Raw genomic sequence first — 22,557 nt, 5'->3', positions numbered from 1 at the left:
AGTGAGTTTACATGTTAGAGGGAATGGGGTATAGTGACACAGTAACTGAGGGATTGAGGGCCCTACTCAGTGAATTTACATGTTAGAGGGAGTGGGGTATAGTGACACAGTAACAGAGGGATTGAGGGCCCTGCTCAGTGAGTTTACATGTTAGAGGGAATGGGGTATAGTGACACAGTAACAGAGGGATTGAGGGCCTGCTCGGTGAGTTTACATGTTAGAGGGAGTGGGGTATAGTGACACAGTAACAGAGGGATTGAGGGCCTGCTCAGTGAGTTTACATGTTAGAGGGAGTGGGGTATAGTGACACAGTAACAGAGGGATTGAGGGCCCTGCTCAGTGAGTTTACATGTTAGAGGGAGTGGGGTATAGTGACACAGTAACAGAGGGATTGAGGCCATGCTCAGTGAGTTTACATGTTAGAGGGAGTGGGGTATAGTGACACTGTAACAGAGGGATTGAGGGCCCTGCTCAGTGAGTTTACATGTTAGAGGGAGTGGGGTATAGTGACACAGTAACAGAGGGATTGAGGGCCTGCTCAGTGAGCTTACATGTTAGAGGGAGTGGGGTATAGTGACACAGTAACAGAGGGATTGAGGGCCTGCTCAGTGAGTTTACATGTTAGAGGGAGTGGGGTATAGTGACAGTAACAGAGGGATTGAGGGCCTGCTCAGTGAGTGTACATGTTAGAGGGAGTGGGGTATAGTGACACAGTAACAGAGGGATTGAGGGCCTGCTCAGTGAGTTTACATGTTAGAGGGAGTGGGGTATAGTGACACAGTAACAGAGGGATTGAGGGCCCTGCTCAGTGAGTTTACATGTTAGAGGGAGTGGGGTATAGTGACACAGTAACAGAGGGATTGAGGGCCCTGCTCAGTGAGTTTACATGTTAGAGGGAGTGGGGTATAGTGACACAGTAACAGAGGGATTGAGGGCCCTGCTCAGTGAGTTTACATGTTAGAGGGAGTGGGGTATAGTGACACAGTAACAGAGGGATTGAGGGCCCTGCTCAGTGAGTTTACATGTTAGAGGGAGTGGGGTATAGTGACACAGTAACAGAGGGATTGAGGGCCCTGCTCAGTGAGTTTACATGTTAGAGGGAGTGGGGTATAGTGACACATTAACAGAGGGATTGAGGGCCTGCTCAGTGAGTTTACATGTTAGAGGGAGTGGGGTATAGTGACACAGTAACAGAGGGATTGAGGGCCTGCTCAGTGAGTTTACATGTTAGAGGGAGTGGGGTATAGTGACACAGTAACAGGGGGATTGAGGGCCTGCTCAGTGAGTTTACATGTTAGAGGGAGTGGGGTATAGTGACACAGTAACAGAGGGATTGAGGGCCTGCTCAGTGAGTTTACATGTTAGAGGGAGTGGGGTTTAGTGACAGTAACAGAGGGATTGAGGCCCTGCTCAGTGAGTTTACATGTTAGAGGGAGTGGGGTATAATGACACAGTAACAGAGGGATTGAGGGCCTGCTCAGTGAGTTTACATGTTAGAGGGAGTGGGGTATAGTGACACAGTAACAGAGGGATTGAGGGCCCTGCTCAGTGAGTTTACATGTTAGAGGGAGTGGGGTATAATGACACAGTAACAGAGGGATTGAGGGCCTGCTCAGTGAGTTTACATGTTAGAGGGAGTGGGGTATAGTGACACAGTAACAGAGGGATTGAGGCCATGCTCAGTGAGTTTACATGTTAGAGGGAGTGGGGTATAGTGACACTGTAACAGAGGGATTGAGGGCCCTGCTCAGTGAGTTTACATGTTAGAGGGAGTGGGGTATAGTGACACAGTAACAGAGGGATTGAGGGCCTGCTCAGTGAGCTTACATGTTAGAGGGAGTGGGGTATAGTGACACAGTAACAGAGGGATTGAGGGCCTGCTCAGTGAGTTTACATGTTAGAGGGAGTGGGGTATAGTGACAGTAACAGAGGGATTGAGGGCCTGCTCAGTGAGTTTACATGTTAGAGGGAGTGGGGTATAGTGACACAGTAACAGAGGGATTGAGGGCCTGCTCAGTGAGTTTACATGTTAGAGGGAGTGGGGTATAGTGACACAGTAACAGAGGGATTGAGGGCCCTGCTCAGTGAGTTTACATGTTAGAGGGAGTGGGGTATAGTGACACAGTAACAGAGGGATTGAGGGCCCTGCTCAGTGAGTTTACATGTTAGAGGGAGTGGGGTATAGTGATACAGTAACAGAGGGATTGAGGGCCCTGCTCAGTGAGTTTACATGTTAGAGGGAGTGGGGTATAGTGACACAGTAACAGAGGGATTGAGGGCCCTGCTCAGTGAGTTTACATGTTAGAGGGAGTGGGGTATAGTGACACTGTAACAGAGGGATTGAGGGCCCTGCTCAGTGAGTTTACATGTTAGAGGGAGTGGGGTATAGTGACACATTAACAGAGGGATTGAGGGCCTGCTCAGTGAGTTTACATGTTAGAGGGAGTGGGGTATAGTGACACAGTAACAGAGGGATTGAGGGCCTGCTCAGTGAGTTTACATGTTAGAGGGAGTGGGGTATAGTGACACAGTAACAGAGGGATTGAGGGCCTGCTCAGTGAGTTTACATGTTAGAGGGAGTGGGGTATAGTGACACAGTAACAGAGGGATTGAGGGCCTGCTCAGTGAGTTTACATGTTAGAGGGAGTGGGGTTTAGTGACAGTAACAGAGGGATTGAGGCCCTGCTCAGTGAGTTTACATGTTAGAGGGAGTGGGGTATAATGACACAGTAACAGAGGGATTGAGGGCCTGCTCAGTGAGTTTACATGTTAGAGGGAGTGGGGTATAGTGACACAGTAACAGAGGGATTGAGGGCCCTGCTCAGTGAGTTTACATGTTAGAGGGAGTGGGGTATAATGACACAGTAACAGAGGGATTGAGGGCCTGCTCAGTGAGTTTACATGTTAGAGGGAGTGGGGTATAATGACACAGTAACAGAGGGATTGAGGCCCTGCTCAGTGAGTTTACATGTTAGAGGGAGTGGGGTATAATGACACAGTAACAGAGGGATTGAGGGCCTGCTCAGTGAGTTTACATGTTAGAGGGAGTGGGGTTTAGTGACAGTAACAGAGGGATTGAGGCCCTGCTCAGTGAGTTTACATGTTAGAGGGAGTGGGGTATAGTGACACAGTAACAGAGGGATTGAGGGCCCTGCTCAGTGAGTTTACATGTTAGAGGGAGTGGGGTATAGTGACACAGTAACAGAGGGATTGAGGGCCTGCTCAGTGAGTTTACATGTTAGAGGGAGTGGGGTATAATGACACAGTAACAGAGGGATTGAGGGCCTGCTCAGTGAGTTTACATGTTAGAGGGAGTGGGGTTTAGTGACAGTAACAGAGGGATTGAGGCCCTGCTCAGTGAGTTTACATGTTAGAGGGAGTGGGGTATAATGACACAGTAACAGAGGGATTGAGGGCCTGCTCAGTGAGTTTACATGTTAGAGGGAGTGGGGTTTAGTGACAGTAACAGAGGGATTGAGGCCCTGCTCAGTGAGTTTACATGTTAGAGGGAGTGGGGTATAGTGACACAGTAACAGAGGGATTGAGGGCTCTGCTCAGTGAGCTTACATGCTAGAGGGAGTGGGGTATAGTGACACAGTAACCGAGGGATTGAGGGCTCTGCTCAGTGAGTTTACATGTTAGAGGGAGTGGGGTATAGTGACACAGTAACAGAGGGATTGAGGGCTCTGCTCAGTGAGCTTACATGCTAGAGGGAGTGGGGTATAGTGACACAGTAACCGAGGGATTGAGGGCTCTGCTCAGTGAGTTTACATGTTAGAGGGAGTGGGGTATAGTGACACAGTAACAGAGGGATTGAGGGCTCTGCTCAGTGAGCTTACATGCTAGAGGGAGTGGGGTATAGTGACACAGTAACCGAGGGATTGAGGGCTCTGCTCAGTGAGTTTACATGTTAGAGGGAGTGGGGTATAGTGACACAGTAACAGAGGGATTGAGGGCTCTGCTCAGTGAGCTTACATGCTAGAGGGAGTGGGGTATAGTGACACAGTAACCGAGGGATTGAGGGCTCTGCTCAGTGAGTTTACATGTTAGAGGGAGTGGGGTATAGTGACACAGTAACTGAGGGATTGAGGGCCCTGCTCAGTGAGTTTACATGTTAGAGGGAGTGGGGTATAGTGACACAGTAACAGAGGGATTGAGGGCCCTGCTCAGTGAGCTTACATGCTAGAGGGAGTGGGGTATAGTGACACAGTAACCGAGGGATTGAGGGCTCTGCTCAGTGAGTTTACATGTTAGAGGGAGTGGGGTATAGTGACACAGTAACTGAGGGATTGAGGGCCCTGCTCAGTGAGTTTACATGCAAGAGGGAGTGGGGTATAGTGACACAGTAACAGAGGGATTGAGGGCCTGCTCAGTGAGTTTACATGTTAGAGGGAGTGGGGTATAGTGACAGTAACAGAGGGATTGAGGGCCCTGCTCAGTGAGTTTACATGTTAGAGGGAGTGGGGTATAGTGGCACAGTAACAGAGGGATTGAGGGCCCTGCTCAGTGAGTTTACATGTTAGAGGGAGTGGGATATAGTGACACAGTAACAGAGGGATTTAGGCCCTGCTCAATGAGTTTACATGCTAGAGGGAGTGGGGTTAAGTGGCACAAAAAGTAAGGGAAGTAGATTGGTAGAATAGTATTCACTGAAGACTTAGTGGGTTTTTATATGACAGTTGCAGGAGAGGAATCAGTAGGGAGCTATTTACAGTTTAATTGATACACTTTTATGAAGAATTGGGTTTTTAATGATTTTTTAAAGGAGTGGAGACTGGGTGAGCATCTAACGGAGAAGAGAAGGGAGTTCCACAGGAACGGTGCAGCCCTCGAGAAGTCTTGAAGGCGAGCATCAGAGGTGGGAGTACGGACAGAGGATAGACGTAAGTCTTCAGAATATCGTAAGGGCCTAGATGGGACATACTTGTGTATAAGGGAGGATAGATAGGTGGGAGCAGTATTATGTAGAGATTTGAAAGCCAGAACCAGAATTTTATATTGAGCCCTATGTAAAGTATTTAAGTATTTATTTTCCATAGAAGTTGTTTTAATAAAAAGATACAAGGATATTGAAACATTTTAAATGATATAAATGTACGCACTTAAAATTAATTTTTGTTGTTACTTTGTTCATCCTTTGCAGGAATATTGGTGGGGATAAACAGGTTTCAAACTTAATTGCAAATTAATAGTTAAAGGCATTCAATATTTGATAAAGGAGACAGTAGTAAAGCACACAATGATTCTCCACACCTTGTGAAAGTAATATATAGTAAGGATGATTAACCGCGATCAGGAAAAAAAAAAAAATAGATAAAAATAAAAACAGTGCAGACCATTTATACGTACATTTAGTTTGTAGGGGTATTGATATATAGAACAATACCAAGCTTAAAAAATAACAATATAAAAACAGTTACTAGTGCGAAATGAAAATACAATATGGAGGTTTAAAAGATATGTCAAAAAACACAATTTTTTTGGAGCTAGTAAATGCTCACGAATATTCAGCGTTTACGGCATAATCTCAGTCTAAGGATATAATTTAATCAGGGAAAGCAGAGGACCTCCAATTGCATCGATATAGGAAATACAGAGAAAAGCAACCAATAGTGCAATATGTCTTATGGTATACACAATATAATAAAGGTATTCAACTCACAAATTCCAGAGCATGTGTCTGCTCTGAGCGTGAAGAGCTTTGGTGGTTTGAACCCCACCAAGATAAAACCAGTGCAAATGGTATAAATATAAAATACAACTAGATTTTATTACTACAAAACAAGGTAAAAAAGAATCAAAATTTAAAAGCAAATATTTGTGTTTATATGTGCTCTGTTTTGATTGTTTTAATAAATATATTTGAAATTCCTTTTGAATTCCTGACAATTTGCATATTACAGGGCTGTTCTTTAAACTGAATTAAAATCCGATTAAGAAAACGAAGAATAAAATAGCTGATCTATAAAGAATTCCAGGTACGTTACAGACGCGGCGGATTTAGTTTGGTTCTGTTCAGCATTATGGATTGCTGTGTCAGAATTCCTGTTAGCAGCCCCCATCTTTCTATGAAATGTGTTATTGCTCGCAGTGTTTATTGATCACGAAATTCCAGTGATGTTAGTATATAGCAGGCCCCAGCTTGTCACTGTATACTGCACACCCCGTCTCCAGACAGACAGACTGACACAGAGTCTCGGTGATGTTACTATATAGCAGGCCCCAGCTTGTCACTGTATACTGCACACCCCGTCTCCAGACAGACAGACTGACACAGGGTCTCAGTGATGTTAGTATATAGCAGGCCCCAGCTTGTCACTGTAAACTGCACACCCCGTCTCCAGACAGACAGACTGACACAGGGTCTCAGTGATGTTAGTATATAGCAGGCCCCAGCTTGTCACTGTAAACTGCACACCCCGTCTCCAGACAGACAGACTGACACAGAGTCTCAGTGATGTTACTATATAGCAGGCCCCAGCTTGTCACCGTATACTGCACACCCCGTCTCCAGACAGACTGACACAGAGTCTCAGTGATGTTACTATATAGCAGGCCCCAGCTTGTCACTGTATACTGCAGACCCCGTCTCCAGACAGACAGACTGACACAGAGTCTCAGTGATGTTAGTATATAGCAGGCCCCAGCTTGTCACTGTATAGTGCACACCCCGTCTCCAGACAGACAGACTGACACAGAGTCTCAGTAATGTTACTATATAGCAGGCCCCAGCTTGTCACTGTATACTGCACACCCCGTCTCCAGACAGACAGACTGACACAGAGTCTCAGTGATGTTAGTATATAGCAGGCCCCAGCTTGTCACCGTATACTGCACACCCCGTCTCCAGACAGACAGACTGACACAGGGTCTCAGTGATGTTACTATACAGCAGGCCCCAGCTTGTCACTGTATACTGCACACCCAGTCTCCAGACAGACTGACACAGAGTCTCAGTGATGTTAGTATATAGCGGGCCCCAGCTTGTCACTGTATACTGCACACCCCGTCTCCAGACAGACAGACTGACACAGAGTCTCAGTGATGTTAGTATATAGCAGGCCCCAGCTTGTCACTGTATACTGCAGACCCCGTCTCCAGACAGACAGACTGACACAGAGTCTCAGTGATGTTAGTATATAGCAGGCCCCAGCTTGTCACTGTATAGTGCACACCCCGTCTCCAGACAGACAGACTGACACAGAGTCTCAGTAATGTTACTATATAGCAGGCCCCAGCTTGTCACTGTATACTGCACACCCCGTCTCCAGACAGACAGACTGACACAGAGTCTCAGTGATGTTAGTATATAGCAGGCCCCAGCTTGTCACCGTATACTGCACACCCCGTCTCCAGACAGACAGACTGACACAGGGTCTCAGTGATGTTACTATACAGCAGGCCCCAGCTTGTCACTGTATACTGCACACCCAGTCTCCAGACAGACTGACACAGAGTCTCAGTGATGTTAGTATATAGCGGGCCCCAGCTTGTCACTGTATACTGCACACCCCGTCTCCAGACAGACAGACTGACACAGAGTCTCAGTGATGTTAGTATATAGCAGGCCCCAGCTTGTCACTGTATACTGCACACCCCGTCTCCAGACAGACAGACTGACACAGAGTCTCAGTGATGTTAGTATATAGCAGGCCCCAGCTTGTCACCGTATACTGCACACCCCGTCTCCAGACAGACTGACACAGAGTCTCAGTAATGTTACTATATAGCAGGCCCCAGCTTGTCACTGTATACTGCACACCCCGTCTCCAGACAGACTGACACAGAGTCTCACGTGCTACAGGAAATATCAGTCACAGCTCAAACCTGGAAAATATTTGGGTTTAAAATAAATGTTTTTTTTTTCTTACAAATCGCTCCGTAGCCATAAATAATCGGCTTATTCACTAAATTGGGACAGAACTGGCAATTATACCCAATATAAAAAAAAATAATAATAATAAATTGTTGATATGTTTTACAATTTGTAATTTGTTATATAACCCCAACATTGGTGTCCACTAAGGTGAGACGCTGGTGGTGGACGAAGTATGAGGGGGAGGACCTGCCTGAAAGAGGGGGGGTTCAATCCCAAGACAAGGTAGGTCACTTGGGCTAGCCCACTGAGGACAGTGCAGTGCCCTGAGGGTAGAACGGGCACATCTAATGATAGTCTCGCACTATGCTTTTTGGGGACAGTTCCCTGATATTCCAAAAAGTGGGTCACCAGGTAACAAAGTTGTGAGGACGGGACAGGACCCTATAAACACAGAGACAGTCCCGCCCAAGTTATATTTAGTAATGCCTGGTAGTCAATTTGTTTATATATTTAAATATTGTTTTGTATTTTTGGCTTTGGAGCCAGTAGGGTGTATATGGGAACGTAGAGAGGCAGTAAAATGCATGGGGGCTATTTTAATAAGAAGCTGTGGTTGTGGTTAATGAGTAGCCCCTCCCATGTCTGTCAGTAACACTCCCATAATTGGTGCAGGCTCGCGTTGTGATGCCACCATCGTGGCGCAGTCCTTTCAGATAGCCAAAGAGAGTGCGCTCTATTTTACAGCGTGACTGATGGTGTGACCAGCGCTGGGTCTCCTCTGGGAATATTTAGTTGCATCGTTACCCGTTTAGCCATTTTACCACAGTTCGTCAAATAATTTAGTACAATACAAATTTTATTACAAGCAGATTATTACAGCAAATTAAAAGTTCCCTCTTCAAAAACAGTGCAATTTAGATACCAAGCTTTGTTTGAAGAAAGCTGTAATCATCATAACTTAATTTTAAATACTGAGTTAGGGTGTACGTGGGGTTAGCGGTACCTGCACTCAAAATGCTATTAGCTACAACTCCCATCATTCCAGCCAGGCTGAGAGCATTGGGTGTCACATTCCCGGTATCTATATTCTCCACAAGGGTTAAAGTGCAGTGTATACACTGTATTAACACACTGTAATAAGGCGTGTGATTATAAATGCCTCTCTAATGGGGTTGTGCTCTACTTTAGAAACAGCACCATCGCGTCAGTGATGCTTAAAAGTTTATTTTGACATCTTTTACAGTACAGTGTGCGGGTTCTATGTGCTGCCCAGCTGTGTCCAATCATTGCGGCTCCGCGGGATGCGTTGGGCACAGATGGTCCCAGTTTAGTAGCTCCATCAGATTTACACTTGGGATACGAATTTTACCCAACAATCCCGCTCTCTAGATATAAGAATGTGTTTTTTATAAATAGGCAGGGGGTAAAAATTCCAAAAATCGTGGTTACTGGTGCAGGAGTTTTGCTAATCCCAAATAATGTGTTAAAATTCCCCAAAAAAGAATAACATTTTCTGAAAGAAACCGTCATCGTGTCCAGTGGTGGACTACGAAATGAATTCACCAAGAGTGGGCAAATCTAACAGAATTAATTACTAAAGTGACAATTCGAGGGGAGTTCAAAGTGAATTTCCAAGTTAAGGCCAGAGTAGCCGAAGGGAAAGCACGGCTGAGTTAGGGAATTCACCTTGAATTCTCACTTCCGTCAATAACCCTGTAAATAGTGACTTTCCTTGAGACCTCGAAGTCGCTTCTCTGCTGGGAAAGTAATGATGAGATGTGGAGTTTGGTTAACTCTCAGCCGGCGCCCGGCACGCACAGCTGGTCCCCAATATGGCGTCACGAGCAAACAGATGTTTTTCGAAGTTAAACATAAAGAAAGTTGGACACATAGTTCCTAAGCCATGTCAGCCACTAACGCCTGAGCAAATGACAGCTCTGCATTCCTATATGAGTAACGAGTCTGGATAAAGGCAGCTTTACTGAAATGCCCATAAAAGACAGATTCAGCTGGGGAATATTTTACAAGCAGATGCCCTCATGTCACAGATCTGCTCGGAGGCCAAATTACAGCCTGAAAATTATAATATACAAAATAAACCCTGCGCTCAAACTCCCACTAATCCTGGGCGGCAGCAATAACTATAGTACACATCAGCCCCAATAAAAACGTGGCAGATGAGCTTACACTTTAATGGCCATTGGAGAGATACTAAAAAAAAATTTCCGGTTATTTAAATGCACGTAGGGATTTGGGATAGTGCGCAAGTAATTGTCTTTCTTTGGTTTTTATTGTATGTATATAATATACATATTGCAGGGCAATAATGCGTTTAGCACCCCCCTGGAATATGCATTTACTATAGTCCCCAGTTAAAGGAGACATCTGGTATTAACATGAGGAGTTCCCAGGTTATAAAAACACAGCAGGAAAGGACTGACCCCGACCCCCGCCAGCATTTTACCCTCTCAGTGCCAAATGGCTAAGCAAAATACCCCTTTTTAAGGTCAACAAACCCTAATTCTTCCTCTCGCTCAGACATGAGTTAAAATTCTCGATTATTATGTTTCTAAACTGAAATTTTATTTTACCGAATAGTGCATTATTTAAAATACTTGATTGTGTCATTTTAACGCAGTGTGAGGCACGGGAGATAGTTGCTGCCAAATTGCGCACACTGCTGCTGGACAGGCAAATCATGGAGGTCTGATGGCTTCTTTCATTCGACAGCGAGGGGCTTATATTCTAATTTGTCTGCAATTGGTTAAACTCTCACAGAATACCACACTGTAGCGAATTGAGACCCTTATTATAAAACTATTATTCAATTGTAGTCGGGGACAAAAGCTGTATAAATGATAAGTTAGATATGTGAGCAAGTCGGTTGTAGTGTGCTGAAACCGACGTATCGGGTAGGCCTGTAATAAAAGAGGGCAAAAAGTTGAATAAGATACCTTATTACACATCTTTACGTTGCACGATTCATAAAGGCTTGTCCTACTCAACTCTAGCTCTGGTTGTGGTATGTACCTAGTAATATACTGTGGATTTCCAGCGTCCTAATGTTTATGGTGTGAGTAGGGACATTTGTCTGGAAGCAGCTGATGCTGCCCTGATTCTGGAGGAATGTCCCGAAAAGGCATTGGGGTTGAGTCCCCGCCTAGTTAAGAGGGTTCTGAGGTACATTATGAATTTAGCTGTAGTGAGTGGTTTGCCCTGCAGTTAAATAGGGGCATATTGAGATTTGGTCCAGTGAGTGATAACCTGTAAAGGTCTGACATTTTGACCGGCACCTTATTGTCCGTAGGATAGTCCTTATGTCCCTACGTATTACATATGGTAAGAGGATGTGAACTGTTTGGTACTAGGATAGGCACTTAAGATATGGTGTATTCCAGCCAGGCAAGTTTTGTAGTGTTAAGAGAGATTTTTTTAATTCTGTGGGCAAAAAGGAGAGGAGTGTCGCAATGGCGACTAGTGAACGAATATCGGTATTATGGTAATATATATATATAATATGGTATTATGGCTGTGGTAAACTTGTTGTAAAGGTGAAATCTCTATTGTATGCTCGTGATGTATAATCAGAGAGGGCAGCTCAATCCAGAAATCTGCCAAATGCCATGAGGCGAGTTAGTGCAGGATTAAGCCATGGAATGTGGGTATAGCCAGCTGCTTTATTGTCAGAGAAGCACTTGACAGGTTCCCCTATCCACTAATACCTCCCCAGGCCTTGTAGGCGGCCACTATGGGGTAGATTCCAAAGAATTGTTTACGAGGAATGGAAAGGTCTTAACTGGCCAGGCATCTCAGAACCAAAAGTCACGAAATTGGCTTGAAATCAGTGTGTGCGGACACATTGGTCCATGTAACTGGGAAATGATTAGAAATGGCGGGAATAACCTGTCCTCCTATTCCAGTGTGGTATGAACCTGAGCCATATGTGTAGGTCTGCTTACAACTAGTGCCAGAATGCTAATGCCAGAACGGTCGGTGGGAAGAAGACTCAGCTGTCGGGAAATAAATGTGCAGAATAATTCTCATGGCGAACTTCAATGTGCCCAGTAGGACTGTAGATCCATTCCCCTTCCCTCCCCCCCCCCCCCCCCCCCCACGTTTTATTCAGAAGAAACGGTTCCCCGGACTCCGATGCGCTGTACCTTCTCTGTAGCGTATTAGTGTCAAGATGAATGCCTAAGAAGGTCAGTTTGTGGAAGTGGAACCCATAGTGATGAAAAGTGCCATCGTCTTGTGAATACTAACCAGAGCAGAGTGAAGGCGTTCTATCGCGAGGAAGTTATCTATGATAACGGGTGACTGCAGGACATTAACACTCAACATTAGCGAGTCAACATAGTGGGTTAGCAAATAAGACAAACGGCTTGGGGTTACTCTTTGCTCTAAAAGTTACACGTGTGGGAAAGTCATGACAATTCCTCCATAAAATGCAACAAACATGCCCTCGGGATTGCTGAATAGGTAGAAGCTTGGAGGCATAGGAAATGTCTGTCTTGCCCACCCAAGCTCCGGTCAACCCCTTTGGCATAATGCTTGGAGAATTCCTTAGAGGAAATCAATGAGTTGAGGCTAGAGGTGGGTAATTAATATGGTTGTCAAACACCTTCTTAAGCAACGTGATTGTGTTGCGGGGTCTATTAATGCAGACTGAAGGTTCTGACACTCGTGAATACCGGACAGGAGTGTGACCAGACCTGTGTGGGACTGGTTTGTGGAAACCTTGATGTAGAAGTCGACTGAGTGACGGAAAGGGTGTGCTTAGAGGTAAAACTCCAGGTTGTCGATGCACACCTTCTCTATGGTGAGGAGAAGTAGAGCCACTTACGTCACGAAAGTCTGAAGGCTAGGATGAATTCTGGGATAGTGAGTTTCTGATTGAGTCTGGGATTCTGGTGTATAGAACAACGTACAGATCATCATAGTAGTAAGACTTGTATTCTAAGACATTGTGGGAGGCAATCAGTAAGGAGACTAAAATTAACCTTTCCAGATGTCTTTGTGTAAACCGATGTGCTAGGGGCGGAATTTGAAAGGATAACATAACATAACCATGAGAGGGATTTGGGAGTCCTGTGGCTGGGATGTGCGTCACTGAAAGGTGTGGCAAGAACGTTAGCCTCTCGGGGACTGTAAAAAGAGTCAATATAAGAGGCCATGCTGGGTGAGGCCCTAACTCGTAACCTGGAGAGGTTGATGGGAGGCGTTAGCTATGTGTTGGGCCGGGGGGGGGGGGCGTTTACCTCCATATGCGGATGAAGATGGGTGTTGGCCTCACGGAATTGATAATGATGAGGCTAGTTACTGGCATTGCTGGGTACCAGGCCGCCAGTTGACATACCGGATCCGAGAATGGGACAGGTGATGGGTAGTAGCGAGGTGGGTAAACATACCTTGCTTGGGGTAGAATGTGGTTTCCTTGCCAGAGGAATGAGATATTGGAGAACCTAAAGGGAAATGATGGTGGGAGGCAAGTTGGAACTGGATTTGGGCTTGACTTACTGTGAACATAATAATACGCCTGTATAATCGGGGTGGTTGTTCTTGAGGCTGGTCTATGAATAGGTAACCTGAGGACAGTTGTTAGAATCCTGACCCTACGATGGTGGGTACAAGATTAATAGGACATAAATCAAATATCCCTATAAGTGAGTAGGGTGAGGATCCTAGGCCACTACCAGAGACCATGGGGAGTGTTTAATCAATACGGTGACAATAATGGGGGATAGGCAGAGTTATGAGTGACCGCTAATTGGTCCTGTGACTTCTGTTGCTAAAATACATATAGGGAGGGTATGGAATACCAAGCTATGAGGGCAGTTTTGAGCTATCCCGGTAGGACTTAGAATATTTAATTATGGTCGTGCCAGCATGGGAAGGGGGGTGTATGTGTGGGAAATTAAGGATCCCCGGGCGTGGGCCTGTGTACGACCTGGCGGAGGAATTGCGTGCCAGCGTTGGCTGATGTAACATAGAACAGTTAGAGTGGATTTGCTGTAGGTTTGGTGATACTATGCCTGAATAGCAAGGGTCGGTTAGGATGATGAACTTGCTTGAGTAGAATATAGCAGCGATGAGTAAATAACCTTTAGTGCATAATACGTGATTATTTTGACGTAGAGTCAGGGGGAACATATGATGGTATGGTATCCAAAAAACGAACCCTTCACTCTTCTAGCAGCCTCCTTTTCCCGTACATGAAATACATCCCACCCTAACCTCTTGTGCCACTTTACCCCACTCCCTCTAGAATGTAAGCTTATTGAGCAAGGCTCTCAACACCCTCTGTTCCTGTGCGTCCAACTCGTTTCGTTGCAAATACTTGTCTATTGTACAGCGCTGTGGAATATGTTGGTTCTTTATAACTAATAATAATGGCTGTTACGGCATAGTGGGAGATGTAGTCCACAATATCTGGAGTGCCGAAGGTTGCCAACCCCTGCACTAGGAGCTGTTGTAGTGACAGCCAATAGAGGTGGTGTTAGACACCAGTGTAAACACTGCCATTTCTCAAAAAAGGCAGCATCTACACAGCTCAGCCTGAAGGTATAATCTGTAGGGGCTCTGGTGTCTATAGTGTCTCTTTAAGGGAACTGAGCAATTGGCAGGTATGATTCTAAAGTAGAATAATATCTACAGGACACTACATAACCCTGCATTAGCCTGGAGGTGCTGAAATAGTTAATTATGTTGCCATGTGGGAAAGTGTTTGAGAGTCGCTCACAATCTGTTATAGCTGGAGACACTGTGCGTGGGAGATGGAATGATCCTGTAAAAGAGGAGAGCTTGTCCCAAGGGCTTACAATCTAGTCGTGTATTAGGATATTCTGCCTCAGGAGCTTGCAATAAATAGTTAAAAGGTGGGAACCCTGGCTCCAAATAATACTTGCAGAGTTATTTACTAAAGTATGGATTGTCAGGAACTCAAACTGTCAAAACAACTGAACTGAGTACACAGCAATCTGGAGAACATTTCCAACTGAACTGGTTTGGTTTAAAATTTGAAATTCTGGACACTCTGAATTCTGGACACTCACATTTAGTGATTAACCCTGTGCCCTTCACAGTATTTCGGTGATTATCTACAGATTAAATAAGGGAGGACTGAAAGCTTACAATCTAATGGTAGCGATCAGAAGGACTTGTACACAAGAGCTTGCTATCTAATAGCAGCACACGGAGCGCTCACCAAACTTTATAAAATACTCGGCAAATGCTTCCAGAAACATAACTCCCAAGAAGCTCATGTGTACAGCAGGTAGGGAGAATGTGCCCCAAGGCTTGCAATCTAAATAAATCGTGCATGACAGACACTTACATTGTATTTCTGTAATTACACGGCTTGGGAATGTTATAAGTATTAGGGTATTTTGGGTGACTGTGACCCTGCGACCCTTTAAATCTATTGATTTTACCTTCGCTTTATATACAGTACGCGATTGTATGATTTATAGCGTTAATAAATGCAGTTATTACATTATTGCATGTTTTATAATATTATTAATGCTACTGTCTATATTACAGCTTTATACGCAATTACTTGGTTTATAGCGAAATTTCCTACATTTGCGTATGACGTACAGTTTAATATTTTATAGCAATGTAACATGTTCTATAATGATTGCATGTTTTATAGCCCATTCTCATACTGATACGTTTTATAAAGTTTTTACATGACGTTTTGTTTTATAGCAGTATATGTCATCAATATTGCAGTATATGTCATCAATATTGCAATATTACATGCGTTATAACAGCAAGTTATATAGCAATATGACGTGTGACTGCTTAATGATAGCGTTTTTAGATATGAGAGCGCGGTATATAGTGATAGAGTTATTACATAAAGCAGTACATTATATAATTGCTAGTATTATAGTGTTATTGCATATGACAGCACGTTATATTGTTATATAAAGCACCGTTGCTGATTTATAATGTTATTACATGACAGTACGTTATATAGCGCTTGTTTTATAGTATTACTGTAAGCTCGTTTGAGCAGGGTGTTTATAAACCCGTTGTTCCTGTAATATTCTGTAATTGTCTTATTTACTGTTAAATTTCCCTCTGTGCGGAACAGGATGGCGCTAAATAAATGCCAAAAATAATAATAATTACATAAAATGTCTTGTTTTATAGTGTTTTATAGTGTTATTATACACGGTTGCATGTAGTCTATTGGCGTTATATGTTATGTATATACTGTTACATGTTATGTTATGTATATACTGTAGTATGTAATAGATCCCAGTGTGCGTCCATAAACTTCACACACCCAGCTGATAAGGAAGCGCTCCCTGCCTCTAAAGTAATGCCCACGGTGACTGGTAAGTAAGATGGCTTTGAGATTTAACTCTTGCATGGTTCTGGTATTGGTGCCAGGTCCGGAGGGGCACTTACCTGGATAGTGAGCCTGTCCTGCCTGTTGTCCAGCTGGCTCCCAGTTTTACTGAGAGGACACAAGGATTGCGTGCTGCGTAACAAGACACCAAGATTTACAGATTGGCTGCAAACCTTACAAACGCCTCTACCCCCCAGCCATTTTCACCAGCCCCCTCCCCAACCTGCTGCAGGAAGTTGGCTTGTCATGTTTAGAATTGTTCCTATTTAACCCTTTCCCCACACACGCAATCCTACGTCTAATGGGCAGCCTCACTAAATACAACAAAGGCAACCAATAAACTCAGGAAAATGATAGAAAACACATACGCAGGGTTATCCGCTACAGTGTGAACTGCTGGTAATTCAGAGCAAATTTCTATTCGAAGTGGACAAAGTCTACAGATGATCCAGTTATTTTTGGTTAAAACTTTGAATTGCAGACAATTTACACTTTAGAGAATAACCATAAGTACAACGCCCGTACGGCTGTACTAAGCACTGTTGGCGTAATTAAAACGGCTCCATCACTTCTCAGTATTCCATAAAGATATACAGGGTTATTCAATACAGACACTCATCACTTACTGACCGGGTTCCGTTCCTACGACCCGGTCATAGAACAAACTGGTCGGTAAGTGAGAAGTGAAGGGATTCCCTGCTCTGCTGCGTTCTTCTATATTTGGGGAAATATCCGCAGCAGAGCAGAAAGTCCCTCTAATTCCCATGACAGCTCGCACTTACTACCCCGCAAGAGAGCCGGTCGTAAGTGCGAGTCGTCGTAATGCAGGTAGGTCGCAAAACGAGGACCACCTGTAAAGGGAGAATTCAAAGGGAAACTCACATTTAAGGCCACAGTAGCCGAGAGAATCTTTCTAGTTTAGCCATTTTGGCCTTGAGAGTGGAGAGGCACAAAGAGGAAGGATCAATTTTCGCACCGGGGCCCCATGGATCGTGTGTACGCCACTGTGTGTATCTGTGTGTGTGTGTATCTGTGTCAGTATGTGTGTGTATCTGTGTGTGTGTCAGTATGTGTGTGTGTTTCTGTGTGTGTGTCGGTATGTGTGTGACCCCCAAGCGAATCTGGTTCCTTTCCTAGTGACATACATATACTGGGGTGAACCCCCTACGCTGGGTGAACCCCAAGCGAATCTTATTCCATTACTAGTGACATACATATACTGGGGGAAACCCCCAAGCCCTAGGACGGGCTCATATTCACAGAGTACAATTTGTTACTTATGCACAGACCGGGACACACTGGATACATGTATATCGACAGAGCCAGGAAGGAGAGCTCACGGTGCTGCCAATTCTCCACAGTACTATATCCCATGAGGGTGACCCCTTGGATAATTTGGAGGCTACCATACCTCCCCATACACGGACTACGTCCCGACATTACTGACCACTCATCCCGGTCTTATTGAGGGTGACCCCCTCCTCAGACCACTTCCAGCTCTGTTATACACTCACACATTACTGAGAGTATTATTGCTGTGGAGCTCTGTTATACACTCAGACACATTACTGGGAGTATTATTGCAGTGGAGCTCTGTTATACACTCTGACACATTACTGGGAGTATTATTGCTGTGGAGCTCTGTTATACACTCAGACACATTACTGGGAGTATTATTGCTGTGGAGCCCTGTTATACACTCAGACACATTACTGGAAGTATTATTGCTGTGGAGCTCTGTTATACACCCAGACACATTACTGGGAGTATTATTGGTGAGGGGCTCTGTTATACACACAGACACATTACTGGGAGTATTATTGCTGTGGAGTTGTGTTATACACTCAGACACATTACTGGGAGTATTATTGCTGTGGAGCTCCGTTATACACTCAGACACATTACTGGGAGTATTATTGCTGTGGGGCTCTGTTATACACACAGACACATTACTGGGAGTGTTATTACTGTGGAGCTCTGTTATGCACTGTCACATTACTGGGAGTATTATTGCTGTGGAACTCTGTTATACACTCAGACACATTACTGGGAATATTATTGCTGTGGAGTTCTGTTATACACTCAGACACATTACTGGGAGTATTATCGCTGTGGAGCTCTGTTATACACTCAGACACATTACTGGGAGTATTATTGCTGTGGAGCTCTGTTATACACTCAGACACATTACTGGGAGTATTATTGCTGTGGAGTTCTGTTATACACTCAGACACATTACTGGGAGTATTATCGCTGTGGAGCTCTGTTATACACTCAGACACATTACTGGGAGTATTATTGCTGTGGAGCTCTGTTATACACTCAGACACATTACTGGGAGTATTATTGCTGTGGAGTTCTGTTATACACTCAGACACATTACTGGGAGTATTATTGCTGTGGAGCTCTGTTATACACTCAGACATATTACTGGGAGTATTATTGCTGTGGAGCTCTGCTATACACTCAGACACATTACTGGGAGTATTATTGCTGTGGAGCTCTGTTATACACTCAGACACATTACTGGGGGTATTATTGCCGTGGAGCTCTGTTATACACTCAGACATATTACTGGGAGTATTATTGCTGTGGAGCTCTGCTATACACTCAGACACATTACTGGGAGTATTATTGCTGTGGAGCTCTGCTATACACTCAGACACATTACTGGGAGTATTATTGCTGTGGAGCTCTGTTATACACTCAGACACATTACTGGTGGTATTATTGCCGTGGAGCTCTGTTATACACTCAGACATATTACTGGGAGTATTGTAGCTGTGGAGCTCTGTTATACACTCAGACACCTTACTGGGAGTATTATTACTGTGGGGCTCTGTTATACACTCAGACACATTACTGGGAGTATTATTGCTGTGGAGCTCTGTTATACACTCAGACACATTACTGGGGGTATTATTGCTGTGGAGCTCTGTTATACACTCAGACACATTACTGGGGGTATTATTGCCGTGGAGCTCTGTTATACACTCAGACACATTACTGGGAGTATTATTGCTGTGGAGCTCTGTTATACACTCAGACACATTATTGGGAGTATTATTACTGTGGAGCTCTGTTATACACTCACACACATTACTGGGAGTATCATTGCTGTGGAGCTCTGTTATACACTCAGACACATTACTGGGAGTATTATTGCTGTGGAGCTCTGTTATACACTCAGACACATTACTGGGAGTATTATTGCTGTGGAGCTCTGTTATACACTCAGACACATTACTGGGAGTATTATTGCTGTGGAGCTCTGTGATACACTCAGACACATTACTGGGAGTATTATTGCTCCCAGTAATGTGTCAGACACACCAACAACATGGAGCTCCAAGAAAAGAGGGACATTAGGAGAGAAAATAGGGACAGAGGGATTTGGGCCCAAAATAGGGACTGTCCCTCCTAAATAGGGACACTAGGGAGGTATGCATTGCACAGCACTGTGGAATATGTTCATGGTACATGGCTCACGGTGTGACATGTATGATTGCGAAAGGAATGACAAACCTGACATATTTCTTCACTACGAGACGTGCTTCGTAAGAGTCAGATCTTCATAGCATTGGTATTCTCTCAGATTGAAACAATGATTGCAGTGATCGGGCTGGGGAATTGCCGACACTTCCTGACGAATGTTAGAGCAACTTCCTGCACAATAAGAAAATAAGATCTATTAAACATTGTGGATACACACGAGGAATTCCTACTTCCACGTAGAGTGACTGGAAAAATAGAGAATATAAGCCTCAATTTAAAGGGACACTATAGGCACTCCGACCAATTCAGCTGATTGACGTTGTCTGGGTACGCTGGCCCTGTCCCCCTTAGTCCTGCAATGTAAATCATTGCAGTTTTAGATACCCTGCAGTGTTTACCATACAGTACTACGACAGCCTCTAGTGGCTATTTACCAGACAACCACTAGAGGTGCTTCTGGTATTTCACCAAACTTTAGGTCGCCTGACAATGGACATCCTCACACTTTGCATGAGGACATCCAGTGTAAGTAAAATCCCCATAGGAAAGCATGCAAGCAATGCTTTCCAGTGGGGAGGGCCTAAGGCGCTCACCGCGCATGTTCATTAGGTTCCCTCATCAGACGAGGCAGAGGGCCGGGAAAATGTCATATTTGTAATTCTTTCCTAATTGGACCATTTTGGTTTTGTCCATATTAGTAGCTTAGTCTTATTCCCAGATGTTTTAAAACAAGCAAGTATTTCCTCACTGCTGTCATCATTAGTCTCATATTCCCCAACGTCTACTTTGAGTAACTTTCAGAAATTGGAGAATGACCTCGGACCAGGGTCTAGCTACACCACAATGCTTGGACTCTATCTGTATAGACTTCAAATCTGTTCTTCACGAGAAGCTACCATCTGAACAATTATTCAACATGTGTAAGATTGCTTCAGACATTGTGATGGAACAGGTTACTACTTTCATTTGTGTTGGTTGGTGATGTCCCAAGATGGGAATTGAGGTTCATAGTACTTTTTTTTTTTAAAGAGTCGTTGATTGTATTGCTATCTGACCAAATAAAAAGGAGGATATTATTTTACACCAGTACAATGCCCAAGCCATGCAAACCAAGTCATCAAACAGGAAGAAAAAAGGAATTATGAAAAAGCAAAGGGATAAGACGGGAATGGGGAGCCTCTATTCTGGAAACTAACTTCATGCATCAGAGAAGAAGTAGACTATACTATGTCAAACATCTCTGTGGTATTCTTTTTTGGCCATAAGCCACAGAAATGTTGATTGAATCTAAGTGTACCTCAGACTTTAGTTGTTAGTTCAACCATCACGTTTATGTCTCTAATTTTACAGAGAACTACAGACCAGGGTGATGTGTCTATACATCTCTGCAAGGCACTGCATGACAGTAATGGAATGCAACGTAGTCTACAGACAAGGGGACAACTTCATGGAGAGCCATAGTATATAGAATGGCCAAGGGGACAGGTCCACAGAGGACTATAGTATATAGAATGGCCAAGTCCACGGACGACCATAATATTTAGAATGGCCAAAGGGACAGGTCCACAGAGGACCATAGTATATAGAATGGCCAAGGGGACAGGTCCACAGAGGACCATAGTATATAGAATAGCCAAGGGGACAGGTCCACAGAGGACCATAATATTTAGAATGGCCAAAGGGACAGGTCCACAGAGGACCATAATATTTAGAATGGCCAAAGGGACAGGTCCACAGAGGACCATAGTATTTAAAACGGACAAGGGGAAAGTTTCACAGAGGTCCCCAGTATTTAGAATGAATGACCAAGGGGACCGGTCCACAGAGGACCATAGTATTTAGAATGAATGATCAAGGGGTCAAATCCATAGAGGTTCCTAATATTTAGAATGAACGTTCAAGGGTTGAGGTCCATGGAGGTCCCTACTATTTAGAATAAACAATCAAGGGGTTAAGTCCATGGAGGTCCCTAGTATTTAGAATGAATGACCAAGGGGACAGGTCCACGGAAGTCCCTAGTATGTAGAATGAATGACCAAGGGGACAGGTCCACGGAGGTCCCTAGTATTTAGAATGAATGACCAAGGGGACAGGTCCACGGAGGTCCCTAGTATTTAGAATGAATGACCAAGGGGACAGGTCCACGGAGGTCCCTAGTATTTAGAATGAATGACCAAGGGGACAGGTCCACGGATGTCCCTAGTATGTAGAATGAATGACCAAGGGGACAGGTCCACGGAGGTCCCTAGTATTTAGAATGAATGACCAAGGGGACAGGTCCATGGAGGTCCCTAGTATTTAGAATGAATGACCAAGGGGACAGGTCCACGGAGGTCCCTAGTATGTAGAATGAATGACCAAGGGGACAGGTCCACGGAGGTCCCTAGTATTTAGAATGAATGACCAAGGGGACAGGTCCACGGAGGTCCCTAGTATTTAGAATGAATGACCAAGGGGACAGGTCCACGGATGTCCCTAGTATGTAGAATGAATGACCAAGGGGACAGGTCCACGGAGGTCCCTAGTATTTAGAATGAATGACCAAGGGGACAGGTCCATGGAGGTCCCTAGTATTTAGAATGAATGACCAAGGGGACAGGTCCACGGAGGTCCCTAGTATGTAGAATGAATGACCAAGGGGACAGGTCCACGGAGGTCCCTAGTATTTAGAATGAATGACCAAGGGTCCACGGAGGTCCATTGTATCTACCTGCTGTGCAGACCTGCTGAGAAGGTACACAAATAGTCATTATCATCATATACCTGTTAAAGCCTAATAACTGTTCTGCAGAGATATTCAGATATTGAATAGTTTGCTGATTGCCATGGTTTGATGACAGAAGGAGAGTTAGATGATGGATCCATTGTCACAGGTTGTCTTAGA

At 44.4% G+C, this 22,557-nt stretch overlaps 1 protein-coding gene across 2 annotated transcripts in view; it reads right to left on the bottom strand.

Moving 5' to 3' along the window:
- Positions 1–19,783, bottom strand: part of LOC134572254 (G-protein coupled receptor 4-like) — a 60,821-nt gene extending 41,038 nt beyond the window's left edge. The window contains exon 1 of one of the 2 annotated variants that reach the window (XM_063431104.1): positions 19,704–19,783. The gene's annotated coding sequence lies outside the window, so the exon portion shown is untranslated. Of the gene's footprint in view, positions 1–16,237; positions 16,358–19,703 lie in introns of those variants that run through there. The other variant, XM_063431103.1, reaches the window with a different exon arrangement.
- Between the last annotated feature and the right edge of the window lie 2,774 nt (positions 19,784–22,557).

This window comes from Pelobates fuscus, chromosome 9 (assembly GCF_036172605.1).
Source record: "Pelobates fuscus isolate aPelFus1 chromosome 9, aPelFus1.pri, whole genome shotgun sequence".
NCBI lineage: Eukaryota > Metazoa > Chordata > Amphibia > Anura > Pelobatidae > Pelobates > Pelobates fuscus.
Note: the sequence above shows the minus strand (reverse complement) of the source record. Positions and strands in the feature narration are given on the sequence as shown.